We start from the raw sequence: 13012 nt of genomic DNA, 5'->3' as shown, positions 1-13012 counted from the left end.
TGCACCTCCATCCACTACTGCGCCTCCATTAAGTCAGCGATGTTTGTTCCTGTGTAAAAGCCCGGGAACAATTATCACTGGGACGATCTATCGAGCATCTATTGCGGACATATCATCCCGTGTAAAAGCACTCTTATAGATACAGGGGAGTGGCAGGTCACTATCTCTACAAGTCTCTTAGCTCACATTACATGTCCCACTCCTCTCCTTTCTGAGTAAACTCCAACCCATTGCTGGACCAAGTGCGGATGCAGGATTTACTATTAACTATTTAGTTCCCTGTGCAGACATATTTAGTTATTTATGTTTCTGCAGCTGACATCAGCAAAATAGAGGCAAAGAGCTGCCGTTATTTCACTCTCGTCTAATTTTGTCCCATATTTAAATGAATGGAGTGTGCAGCCTTCAAGTGTATGAAACTACCAAATGCCCTACAGCACTGCTTTTTGGGTCCTAGATTAGAAAAATTGCATTTATACACGGAGGTCAATATCCGAAGACGTTTTGTTGATTACTAGTGTTATGCCTTCAGCTGTACATGGAAATGTTTGATGGTAGTTCCAATTACTTTTGGTGGTATCACCCAAAAATCTCATTACCCAATGTATATAGCCAATCAGAAATGTCAGATTGTCTTCTAGGGGTTATGGAACTGGTTTACAAATATTACTGTTCACTTAAACATATTGCATAGTAAAAATATATCAACATTTAATCTCACCTTCAAGTTTTCTGACCTCCAATTGATTTTCTGTCTCACTTGTCTCTACTGATGAGACCCTGCAAGCAGCTGTGGCTCCAACCAGTGGCTGTGTTTAGTTACTGGGCAATGGGGGCGCTCTTCCTCTGCTCCCATCTTCAACCATCGTCCTGCTAAATCCGTCTGCGGCTCTTCACTTCATCATGGCCGGTGTCGAGTTGCCTGAGAATCAAGTGAGCGCTGATGATATGAGGCCCAGCAGCTTATTTGATGGATAATCAGCCTGCCATGCATTATCTATGGATAGTAAAGGGCTACCCAATATATCAGGAGGGCACTGAACAACAATGGTGTGCATGGCAGGATTGTAATGAAAAAGCCGCTGCTCTCCAAAAAGAAGATTGCTGCCCACCTGCAGTTTGCTAAAGATCACCTGGAAAAGCCAGAAAGCTATTAAAACAAAATTTCGTTGACGGATAATACCAAACCTTTAGAATTATTGGCTTATATGAGAAGCGTTAAGTTTGGGGAAAGAAAAACACTGCATTACAGCATAAAAACTTCACACCATCTGTGAAATGTGAAATCATGGTTTGGGCCTATTTTGTGGCATCTACGCCAAGATAGCACCATTTAGATTCAGCTATTGCTGCACAAGGGGGTCACACCAGATACTAAAAGCCAAGGTTCACATACTTTCCCCACTCATTGACATGTGATATTGGACCTTTTTCCTCAAATAAATGACCAAGTCTAATATTTTTGACTTATTTGTTTGATTTAGTTCTCTTTATCTACTTTTAGGACTTGTGTAGTTGTAGGTCAGATATGAGCAGAAATATGGAACATTCTGAAGGGTTCACAAACTTTCCAGCACCACTGTATATTATATTCTGCCTAACATAAAAATATATGGTAATGGAGTCTTTACTAAACAATAATCCTCGATCCAAAAGTGGCAGCTGCATGCTGCCTGAAACTGTTCCAATATGGAGATCAAAACCATTTCTATATCGATCAAAGCTAAAACCAGTTTCTTTGTAAATATCCGTTTGGCAAACTGTTGTTTGGTTGCCTAACCATACGACCAATGCCAATGAATCTGGTTGAAGCTGCAGTTAATGTGAAAACCATGTTGATCTGCATGGTAGTACAGTTTCAACCTCATTGCAGGCCCACCTTGGTCATGGTAGGGCTGCAAATTGAACCCAGCCTTAAGAGGGATTGTCCAGGACTTTCGGGATGTTTTCTATTGATGACCTGTTCTCAGGATAGGAAATCAATAGATAATCAGCGAGGGTCCACCGCTTGGGATCCCTGCCAATCAGCTGATTTCTGACACTGCTGTCAATATGAACAGTGCAGGAAGTAGATTGCAGCAACCCAGTTTGGTAGTGCAGGCACAGCTCCCTTTGAATTCATTGGGAACAATAAACCCTGATAGAGCAGCAATACCTGGAGCATGCTACGGTAGTAGGAACTACATGTGTGGATTTCCTGACTCATACCTTTGATGGAAGATTCCGACATATTCCACTCTATAGGCATAAGGAAACCATACCATGCATTGTAAAAAAATAAAATAAAATGCATACCATGCACTATCCTTATTTTAAAGAATGCCTCTGCATAGAAAACTGTAGAGCAGCCTACGTCAGATGAATGGGGTCCATGGCTACAATTAGAACTTTGCCGGCACATGTGTCAGTATCACCATGAGCAATAAGATGCTAAAAGTGAAAGCTCCTCATTCATGGATTGCTCATCTTGGTCTTATTGTGTTGCCAATACCCGGAGCAAATGACATCTGGACCTATAGCCATTCGTAAAACATTTTTATGACTGAATTGACCGTTGATGGTAATTCGGGACTCGGGCCAAGAGTCTGGATTATGCAGGTTGCTGGTAATGTGTTTTGTCAGCATGTAAGATGTTTTATATATTCCAATATCAGCCAGTCTTCACTATAGGTACTGGAGGAGTTTGGTCTTCTGATTTACCGTCTAGAAGACTAATGGTTAACTGGAACATATTTGAGACGAGAAAATAAAACCATGATGAAAATAGATAATTGTGATTACAGTATTTGTTTCCATCAGATCTGTGGCTTGCTAAATAGAGTTAATGCTTATAATCTAGCATGGTGGAATAATTTCCTGTTACTTGTTTGTTAGCATTCTGCATAATTTAAGTATTTGATGCCCCCGGCATTTGGCATTAATTAGCATCTTCATACATATTAAATTAGGTGGTCATCATTGCTAGTCACATACGGTACAGAACACTGCAAAAAGGGGTCACACGGGGCTATAAGTTTTAGGGGTTACACAATGTTATTACTACAACAGGTTGATGGGGCTGAGCTGCCTGTAATAAGCAGTAAGAAGTGAAATTAGCTTAGTTTTAAACTTTGTTGATGAGAGAAATAAAAATAAATACTGATTCTTTTGGTCCGGACTTAAACAAACGGAATCCTATTCTAAAAAGAGGAACTTCAGCAATTAAAAGAGCGTTATCCTACTAAAAATATTGTTTATAAATATTTTTGTATTCGCACTTATTGCAAAAATAAGTTTCTATCCCCTAATATTCCAGGTAATGTTATGATAGCGCCACCTGCTGTTTCTATTGAAGATTCTTTCTGTGTCCTGTCCATCTTAGTAAATGTTCCAAGGTGATCACACATGGTTAGTCTTACTTCTCTGCGGTAACGCTGGCTTATAAATCTTAAATAAATATTTGTACAGCGCGAACCTATTCCGCAGCGCTTTCAGGTAATTATTATTTATTACCTCCCATCAAGCTGGGTTCTCATTTTACAGACCTCAGAAAACCTTGAGCTGGCTACCTGAGTCATCCAGGGATTGAACTTGCAACCTACAGGTCAAAGGTGAGAGCTTACACTCTGCGCCACACAAGGCTCTGTACTTATGGTACATTTACACAGGATGACTATCGTCTAAACAAGTGCAAGAGCGGGTGACGTCACCACTAGTTGTTCGCGCTCGTGCAGAATGTTTAGACAGGCAGATCATCACTGAGAATCCCCCACTTATCACTCAACGCGTCATAATATATGTGCAATACTGAGCGGGGAGCGTTTACACGCAGCGAGAAGTGAGCGAACCAGTGATGATTTTTATGCTGATTGAAAGCGAGCGACAAATGAAAAGTAAGCAAATAGTGGATGATGGCTTTCCATTTAGACGCACATTTTTGTTAGTTTGAAGTAATTTTGCGCAATAATCGTTACGTGTAAATGGCCCATTACTCCTTTATCAATTGATCTCTCCTGATATCAGAGAACATGCAGGAACTTCAGAAGTAGGTGTTCAACACACACACCAGGGACATCTCCACCTATCCAGCAGAGTAGATACTGAGAATGTGTGACCCCCTTGCAGCAGTTATTGAAGTGGACACAGAAGAGATACAGCAGATGGCGCTATTCTAACATTAGTCCTTGAATACCTGGAGATAGAAACATTATTTTAATAAGTGTAAATACAGAAAATGCTCATAATAAGGAGCTAGATTTAACTAGAAATAATATTTTTTGTGGAAATTATGTTTTTTATCAGCCAGTAGCCATAGGGGTAGCAGGTGACTTCTACACTGTTTTGTTTTGTTAGTGGGTTTCATGTGGCCTGAGGTCTAAAGTGGAAAAAAAGTCTGCCAGCCATATGGTTGGCGGCAGCAGACGGTGGAGTTCATGCCTCAATAGATCAGAGCAGTTTTAACAGGACAAGTGGGATTTACACAATAATGACCAGGTGGTTTTATTACTAGTGTATTTAAATGTAGCTTTTAATGAACCTGGTGGATGCAGGAAAGGGGTTAAAGGGGTTTTACCTATCCTCCGGTTAGGTCATCAATAGTTGATCTTCAGGGATATGCCTCTTGGGATTCCTGCTGATCAGCTGTTCGCAAGGCTTGATGTTAGTCTGGACACAACTGGAAGCAGGCAACGCTGTCCACATTGCAGTGGCCCAGGTTGGAAATGCAGGCACAGCTCTCATTGAATTCTTGAGGATAGATCATCAATAGTTAAGTCTCTAAAATCCCTTTTAGACATATGTAGTATATTATAGTCTATAAAAATGCAGCCTGCTATGCGCACATACTGTTCGCCTCCACCTGTCACCAACTTTATAAGGAGTCACACAAAATCTTTACGTCTATAGAGCCAGCTTATACCGCAGCACCTTACAATTCAAAGGGCATTCAGACATTAGACAGTAAAACAACTAATCAACAATCAAACAAACAGTAGGAGTGAGAGTCTGCTCACAAGAGCTTACAATAGATGAGGCACTATTAATGTGGTCATCAATAGAAAAATGTATCAGAGTCCTGGAATACCCCTTTAAGTGCAATGCTGAATAATCATAAACAAATTCTTGATCAATGTTTCACTAAAAGTAAAAAACATTTAAGTTTTTAATACCACTCCAGGGGCTGGTGATTATAGAGCTGCTATATTATTATAAATAGGGTTTCATTTCATTATAAAGCATGGCCTATACAGGATGAATGGCAAATGTGAATGCTGCACCCTCATGTGAAAGTGACACCTTGTGAATGGATGCATTTTTAAAAGTCTAACACAGTTTGCTGTCCTGTCAAAAAAGTGTCCAGAACATTGGAGTTGTTCCTGCGGTATCAGTCAGTGACAGCAGGACACGACAAGGTGAGCATTTTGTTGCATCCTTTTCTCAAATGTATCTTTTATCCTTAAACAGAAAAAAGGAAGAGCAGAAGGTGATGTGAGCCGGACCGAACAAACATGCAGAGGGCTGTCTTATGGTCCATGGTTCACTCATAGGATAAATGCTACGGAATATCCACATACAAAATTTACAGTACAAGGAACTGATGACATTTTAACAAAAATCATACACCTAATGCTGAAACAATGCGAGCAGAATCTGCAGCAGAAATGGCACGTAGTACGGATTTTAGGCCTGCTTCATGTGGGCAACAAAGCTACAGATCTCATGTATGTGAAGCCCATGCTTTCCTATGGGTTCCTTTACATAACCCGACACAAAAAACCTCACAGGTTCGTCAATTTGCCCGCGACTTGTGACGTTTTGTAGCCCATGTTTCCCTATGGAGCCTCCATGCGGTGCAATGCAACTTTCACAGTAGGAAATCCTGACCCTAGCTGCAGAAAAAAAAACACATACATCACCTTAGAAGCGCTGTCCGACACTGATGCAGCTTCCTCTCAGTCCCCAACACGGTTTCTCTTTATCTCTTCTGGCTGGGGAGTGAAAAATCTCCGCCTCCTGGAAGCGTTGGCTGTAATTGGTTGACGCTTAGCCAATCACAGCGCGCGCTCGACGAACCAATCAAAGCCATTCCTCGAGCACGGGTTGTGATTGGCTAAGCGTCAGCCAATCACAGCCACCACTTCCAGGAGGCAGGGATTTTTCAATCCCCGGCCAGAAGAGATGAAGAAGAAGAAGACTGCCAGGGATCGAGAAGAAGCTGTGGCGGAACCCAGAACAGTGCTTCTAGGTTGTGTATTTTTTTTTTTTCTGCCGCTATGGCATATTTTCAGGGTAGGGCTTATATTTCAAGCCCCCCCCCCCCCCGAAAATCCTTACATGTGGCGCTACAAAATTGCGGTATCATCGCAGGGATATCGCACTGACCAGCGATGCGATATCACTGCAATGCCATGTCGCTCGTGTAAAGGAGGCCTTAAATCCACAGCATTTCAATTTATGCTCCTACACCAAAATGATATAAGACATTTCAAACCAAAATCTAAAGCACATAATGGGGCAATTTGCAAATTGTCCAAAGGAGCTTATACATTTAGCTATCTATATATATAAAATTGAATGTATGCGTGTGTGTCTGTCTGCGTGCGTGTCTGTCTGTTTGTCCTTTATGAGCTACTACACCATTCATCCGATCGCCATGAAACTTTGGGAAGTTGTTGAGTACACTCCTGGGAAGATTATAGGCATAGTACATTTATGCTACGATAAATGGCGCGCGTGTGTGCGTCATCGACAGTTACGACCCCCCCCCCCCACGTAGATCGTTTGATTTCCATCATTGCCACTAATTCTCTCACTTCCCGATGTTGTAGAAACATGAAATTTGGCACGAGCATTGATTATGTCATAAATAGGAAAAGTTAATGGGTCCCAACTCGATTATTCAATTCTAAGCGCCAAAGAATTAGCGTCCAAATTTTACGTACGGAATCTAATTTTCTCGCTTCCCAATGTCATAGAAACTTGAAATTTGGCAGGAGCATTGATTATGTCATAAATAGGAAAAGCTAATGGGTCCCAACTCGATTATTCAATTCTAAGCGCAAAAGAATTAGCGTCCAAATTTTACGTACGGAATGTAATTTTCTCACATAGAAACATTAAATTTGGCACGGGCATTGAATATGTCATAAATAGGAAAAGCTAATGGGTCCCAAGTCGATTATTCAATTCTAAGCGCAAAACAATTAGCGTCCAAATTTTACGTACGGAATGTAATTCTCTCACTTCCTGATATATATAAATGAATGTGTCTGTCTGTTTGTCCTTTATGCGCTACTACACTATTCATCGAATTGCCATGAGACTTTGGGAAGTTGTTGAGTACACTCCTGGGAAGGTTACTGGCATAGTACAACTATCCTACGATAGGTGGCGCGCGTGCGAGCATCGTCGACAGTTATGCCCCCCAGACAAAGATCGTTTGATTTCCATCTCAAGCACGAAAGCAAAAGGCATTACGAGCAACGGGATGAGTGTTCAACTACAAAATGATGCATCCGCCGAACGTTTCGCAAGACAATTGCTGGATATTGAGAATGCTGAGGTAAAGTGAAAGCTGTGCTGTGATTGGTTGCTATTTCTTATACTGCTGAGGTAACATGAAAGCTGTGCTGTGATTGGTGGCTACTTCTTATACTACTGAGGTTGCATGAAAGCAGTGCTGCGATTCGTTGTTATATATTATACCGCTGTGATTGGTTGCTATATATAATACCGCAGAGGTAACATGAAAGCTGCGCTGTGATTGGTTGCTATTTTTTATATTGCTGAGGCAGAATAAAAGTTGCGCTGTGATTGGTTGTTATTTCTCTTACTGCTGAGGTAACATGAAAGCTGCGCTGTGATTGGTTGTTATATTTTATACTGCTAAGGTAACATGAAAGCTGCGCTGTGATTGGTTGTTATATATTATACCACTGAGGTAACATGAAAGCTGCGCTGTGATTGGTTGTTATCTAGATATATAAAAACGACTGAATGTATGTCTGTCTGTCTTCGCAGCAACGCGCGACGGGTAAGCTAGTAGTTCATAAAAATGAATGATTTCAACCAATACCATTGTTCGTTAGGTGAAAGTTAAAACAGTGGATAATCATTCTAGCTGACCGATAACTCACCCACGTTTTGTGCAAACAAGTTGGCCAAGGTTGAAATTTCGACTAATAGGCCTCTTTTCTCATGAAGAGCTTTCACCCACAAATAATTTTTCCTTCAAAGAATGTTCCTACAGCGATCGTTAATCTGTCACCCGGTATCATTGGACATGTATGGCCAGTTTGAACGACTGTAACAACCAATATGGGCTAAAATGTATAAGGCAAAGTGATTATGCACCTTAGGATTGTTTGTTCTAGAGTCGTTTAACTCCTTCCCGACTCCCATATGGTTGCATATGTCCTAACTGCACACAGCATGTGCTGTGGACGTTTATATACGTCCTAACTCCACAGGGTGTGTATGCCACCGACTCTGGAAGCGAGCCCACTTTAAACATAGTGGGTATTGTGATAAGAGGAGCTAACATCCTGGTGTCATGGCAGCCTGGGGCCTTCTGAAGGCTGTCATGACTATCTGCCTATTAAAACGTGCCTGTGGCATATCGTTAATAGGCAGACTGTAATACTAGTGTGATATACTGCATTATACTGTATAAGTGATCAAATGATCAGAAGTTCATGTCCCCTAGGGGGACTTAAAAAAGGTCGAACTAGGTAGAGACATTTTAATTATTACAAAAAATGAAAAAATAGTAAAAGTTAAAAAAACACCTTTTCCCAGTTGTCACATCAAAAAGTAAGAACATTTTAAAATGTAAAAATTGGTTTTGCTATGGTTGCAAAGGTCCAGTTTATTAAAATATCACATTACTAATCCTGCACGATTAACAATGTTAGAAAAAAAGAGAGGCCAGTGCTAGGATTGTGCTTTTTTGATCACCCTGTCTACAAGAAAAACTTGAATTAAACAGCTATAAAATATTGTATGAATCCCAAAAGAGTACCAATAAAAACTACCAGCTGCACAAAAATCAGAACTATAGAAAAATAAACTTATGATTTTTTGTAAAGTGGAAATGCCAGAACTGCAGAATGTGACTTGGACGCAGGCGCATCAATGACCCTTTGTCATGTAAGGGTTAACCACCAATCTAACGTGTATAGCCACCTTTAGAATCAATCTAAGTTTGAAAGGGATGATATGCGCCTTCAAGCATTGATTATTCCCTTTTCACGTAAAATATAAGCAAATCCTTATCAAAGTCAAGCATCGCCTTCTCTTTGAAAGAAAACTGCTGATCCAGAAATACTAATCGTATGTTCACCAGGAGATGAAATTAACATGATGGTACTGTATAATAAAACTGAGGTTATTATAATCTCCCTCAGTGCTACACATGAACAACTATGTATTGGATGGGTTTTCAAAGCTACAATGATGTTGCCAGGAAATACAATCGAGATTAGTTATAAATGTATCTAGTGCTATATTCATCCCATAATAATACATTATTGCAAGCATATAGTCACCTCTTCCAAGGGTGTAGCTACAGGCTCATGGACTCGGGTGCAAAAATTAAAATTGGGCCTCACGCTCCATATTACCACCATACCATGACCAGATAACATTACTATACCGTGACTAAATAATGCCATGTAAAGTATCAATTAAAAGAAAAACTATAACTTGGACATTCCTTTTAATAGTAATAATAGGGCAAACACATAATAATAGTGTCCCCAAAAGTGGCCCCTTATAGTAAAAGTGCTCTTGGTCTAAGCACTGGAGACACAAAGGCGTGAGGATGTGATGCTACCCCACAAATGAGTGTGGGATATGTGACTGAGTGGAGCACTGTTGGGTGGCCAGAAGCACTGTAGTACAGGGCAGTACATGCACGCCTCGACTAAACGACGAATGAGAATTCGTTTGCTTCTTGTTCTTCGTTCAGTTTATATATGCAGATACCTGAATGACCGATTGGCCCAGGTAAATGGGCAGTTCTTAGTCTATGAACGGCTGCCTGTGTATTCTGAATGGAGGCGGGAGGGCTGGAACAATCCCCGACCTGCTGCACTTCCATTCGCTAAGCGATGCTCGCTTCTGTGTAAAAGCACAGGAACAATTGTGGCTGGGACGACCTGGCGCCCATCTGTGCCCAACAGGTCATTCCATGTAAGAGAATCCTAAGGCAATTGTCAAAACCCCAAAATAAGAATTTAACTGATATGTTGAATCAAGGAAGAGGCGTTGTTGATATTTGTTTACCATTGAGCGCTACATTGTGAACTGTTTGTTAAAAGGGGGTGGCTGCCCTATCTACACTGCTGTTCTATCCTCTGGCTCCTCTCCCGTTTGTGACATCCTGACCAGCAGAGGACCAGGAAGTGGAGTAGTAGTGCAGCTCTCCCATTGATTTCACTTCCTGTGCTTACCCCTGATGACAAAGACTGGTCATCAGTGGAAAAGAGGCCAGACAGCCCCTTTAATGTTTTTTAGGGGCCAATTGTATATTGATCATTTGTTCTGAGAAGTCTATCCTGTTAGCATACAGTAGGACAGAATGCTTCTCATACCACACGAGACACTGATGTAAGCCATATTTCCTTTGATCCCTAAAAAATGATAATTACCGATACTTCACCTTAGTATTTTAATGGGCTTCTCTTTCAGGGGCATTGTCCAACAGTAAAGTATAAAACGGAAATGGGGCATACACCGAAAATATTCTTTCCCCGTTATTTTTCTGTTAATAGATTTAAAAACAAAAACCCTATCTATATGAATCTGATATTAAACTAATCTCTACAAAGCTATCTGCATTGATTATACTAATTAAATACCATATAATTGTGTAACTAAGAAATGCATAGCTATTTGCTCCTTCAAGTCTGTAATTTGTAAAGACCCCTTGGCAGCAATTGCTAGGTTCTCATATGTGGACAACATTTTAATGGGATTCATGAGTGGAAAGCCAGTTTGTTAGGCTGGAAAACGGTCTTGGCAGAGGTAATAGGGATCTGTGTTCTCTTAACCCCTTTATTTTGGCTGGGCACCAGCTGATAGATGTGTTCTTGTTTCTCTGGTCACCCATTGCAGTATAAGGAGGTTTCTGATACAAGGTGGTTGCCTCACAGATAAAAAGGAGGGGGAAGGAAAAATACACAGCTCCAGTCCAGGAAACCTATAAAAAACATCAGGATTGGTGTGGATCCAGAAGTTGTACCTCCACTTGCAATATGCAATCATCTAATAATTTATAAGATGGGAATACCCCTTTACCCATAAGCAGAGCTGCCATATTTGCATATTCACTGTCATTCTATGAAAAAAAAAAAAAATGAAACAGGAAAACAACATATTTTATATGTTGGAAATTCTGCACCTCTTTCAAGAGCTCTGTTTGATATCAACGAATGGGAACATCCTTCTGTACCGCCAAAAGTTGCAAACTAAGAGTCCCGTGCCACATGTCAAATACCCTGTCCATGCACAGTGGCCAATGGCCACACAATTTTATCACAAAATCATTCAGCCAATGGCCAGCTTCATACAAACAACTCTTCTCACAGCTGAGAGTTTACCTCACATATATCCAATCCAGACAATCCATTGGGAGTGATCTGTGGCCCTGACCGATTTAGCTCACAGGGAGATTTCTTAGACTGCATACAATAGTCTTCGTTCCAACTACTAGGTCTGCCTGACACTAAGTAAGCTCTTAAAAAACAGCAGAGATACAACTGTGACACTACCGCAATTTTCATACGAATTCATAGAGGAAGAAAAAAGTTTTGTAAGGATCACAAAAATGTCCTACATGGTCTAGATCAGGGGTCCCCAAGCACCGGGCCGCGGACTGGGGCCGGGCCGTTGGGTGTTTAGCGCCGGTCCGCGGCACCGCCGGTAACTTTTGCTCTAAACACAAGGCCCGCGGCGGGCCGAATCCAGCAGCTCCCCGCTGGTAATCGCGCTGATCCTGGGGCACACTGACCTCAGTGTGCAGCCAGGATTCTCCTCCCCGAGTCCCCTGCTCATTAGTTCCGCAGGAGAGGACTCGGGGAGGAAGTGTTCCGGGCTGCACACTGACGTCAGGGCAAGCAGAGAGGGAGCGACACTGACAGCAGGGAGGAGGTAAGTATATGGGTTGGTGGGGTGCTTATTACAGGGGGGGGCTGCCTATTACGGGGGGGCTGCCTATTACTGGGGGTGAGGGTGGGGGCTACTTATTAGAGGGGAAGGGGCTGCCTATTACTGGAGGGGGCTGTTATTACTGGGGGAGGGGGGTAGTTATTACAGGGGAAGGGGCTGCCTATTACTGGGGGGGGCTGCTTATTACTGGGGGGGAACCTTTTTAATGTTGGGGACCTGCTTATTACTGGGGGGGCTGCTTATTAGAGAGGAAGGGGCTGCTTATTACTGGGGGGGCGGCCTATTACTGGGGAGGGACCTGCTTATTACTGGGGGGGGGGGGGCTCCTGCTTATTACTGGGGGGGGCTGCCTATTACTGGGGGGGATGCTAACTGGGTGGGGGCTACTTATTACAGGGGAAGGGGCTGCTTATTACTGGAGGGGACCTGCTTATTACTGGGGGGATTGCTTACTGGGGGGGCTGCTTATTACTGGGGGGGGCTACTTATTACAGGGGAAGGGGCTGCCTATTACTGATGGGGGGGCGCTGTCTATTATTGGGGGGGACCTGCCTATTACGGGGGGGGGGGACCTGCTTATTACTGGGGGGGAACCTTTTTAATGTTGGGGACCTGCTTATTACTGGGGGGGCTGCGTATTAGAGGGGAAGGGGCTGCCTATTACTGCGGAGGGACCTGCTTATTACTAGGGGGGGGGCTGCCTATTACTGGGGGGGATGCTAACTGGGTGGGGGCTACTTATTACAGGGGAACGGGCTGCTTATTACTGGAGGGGACCTGCTTATTACTGGGGGGATTGCTTACTGGGGGGGCTGCTTATTACTGGGGGGGGGGCTACTTATTACAGGGGAAGGGGCTGCCTATT

This window comes from Eleutherodactylus coqui, chromosome 2 (genome assembly GCF_035609145.1).
Source record: "Eleutherodactylus coqui strain aEleCoq1 chromosome 2, aEleCoq1.hap1, whole genome shotgun sequence".
Classification (NCBI taxonomy): Eukaryota; Metazoa; Chordata; class Amphibia; order Anura; family Eleutherodactylidae; genus Eleutherodactylus; species Eleutherodactylus coqui.
The sequence above is the reverse complement of the archived record's forward strand: the minus strand, read 5'-3'. Positions refer to the sequence as shown.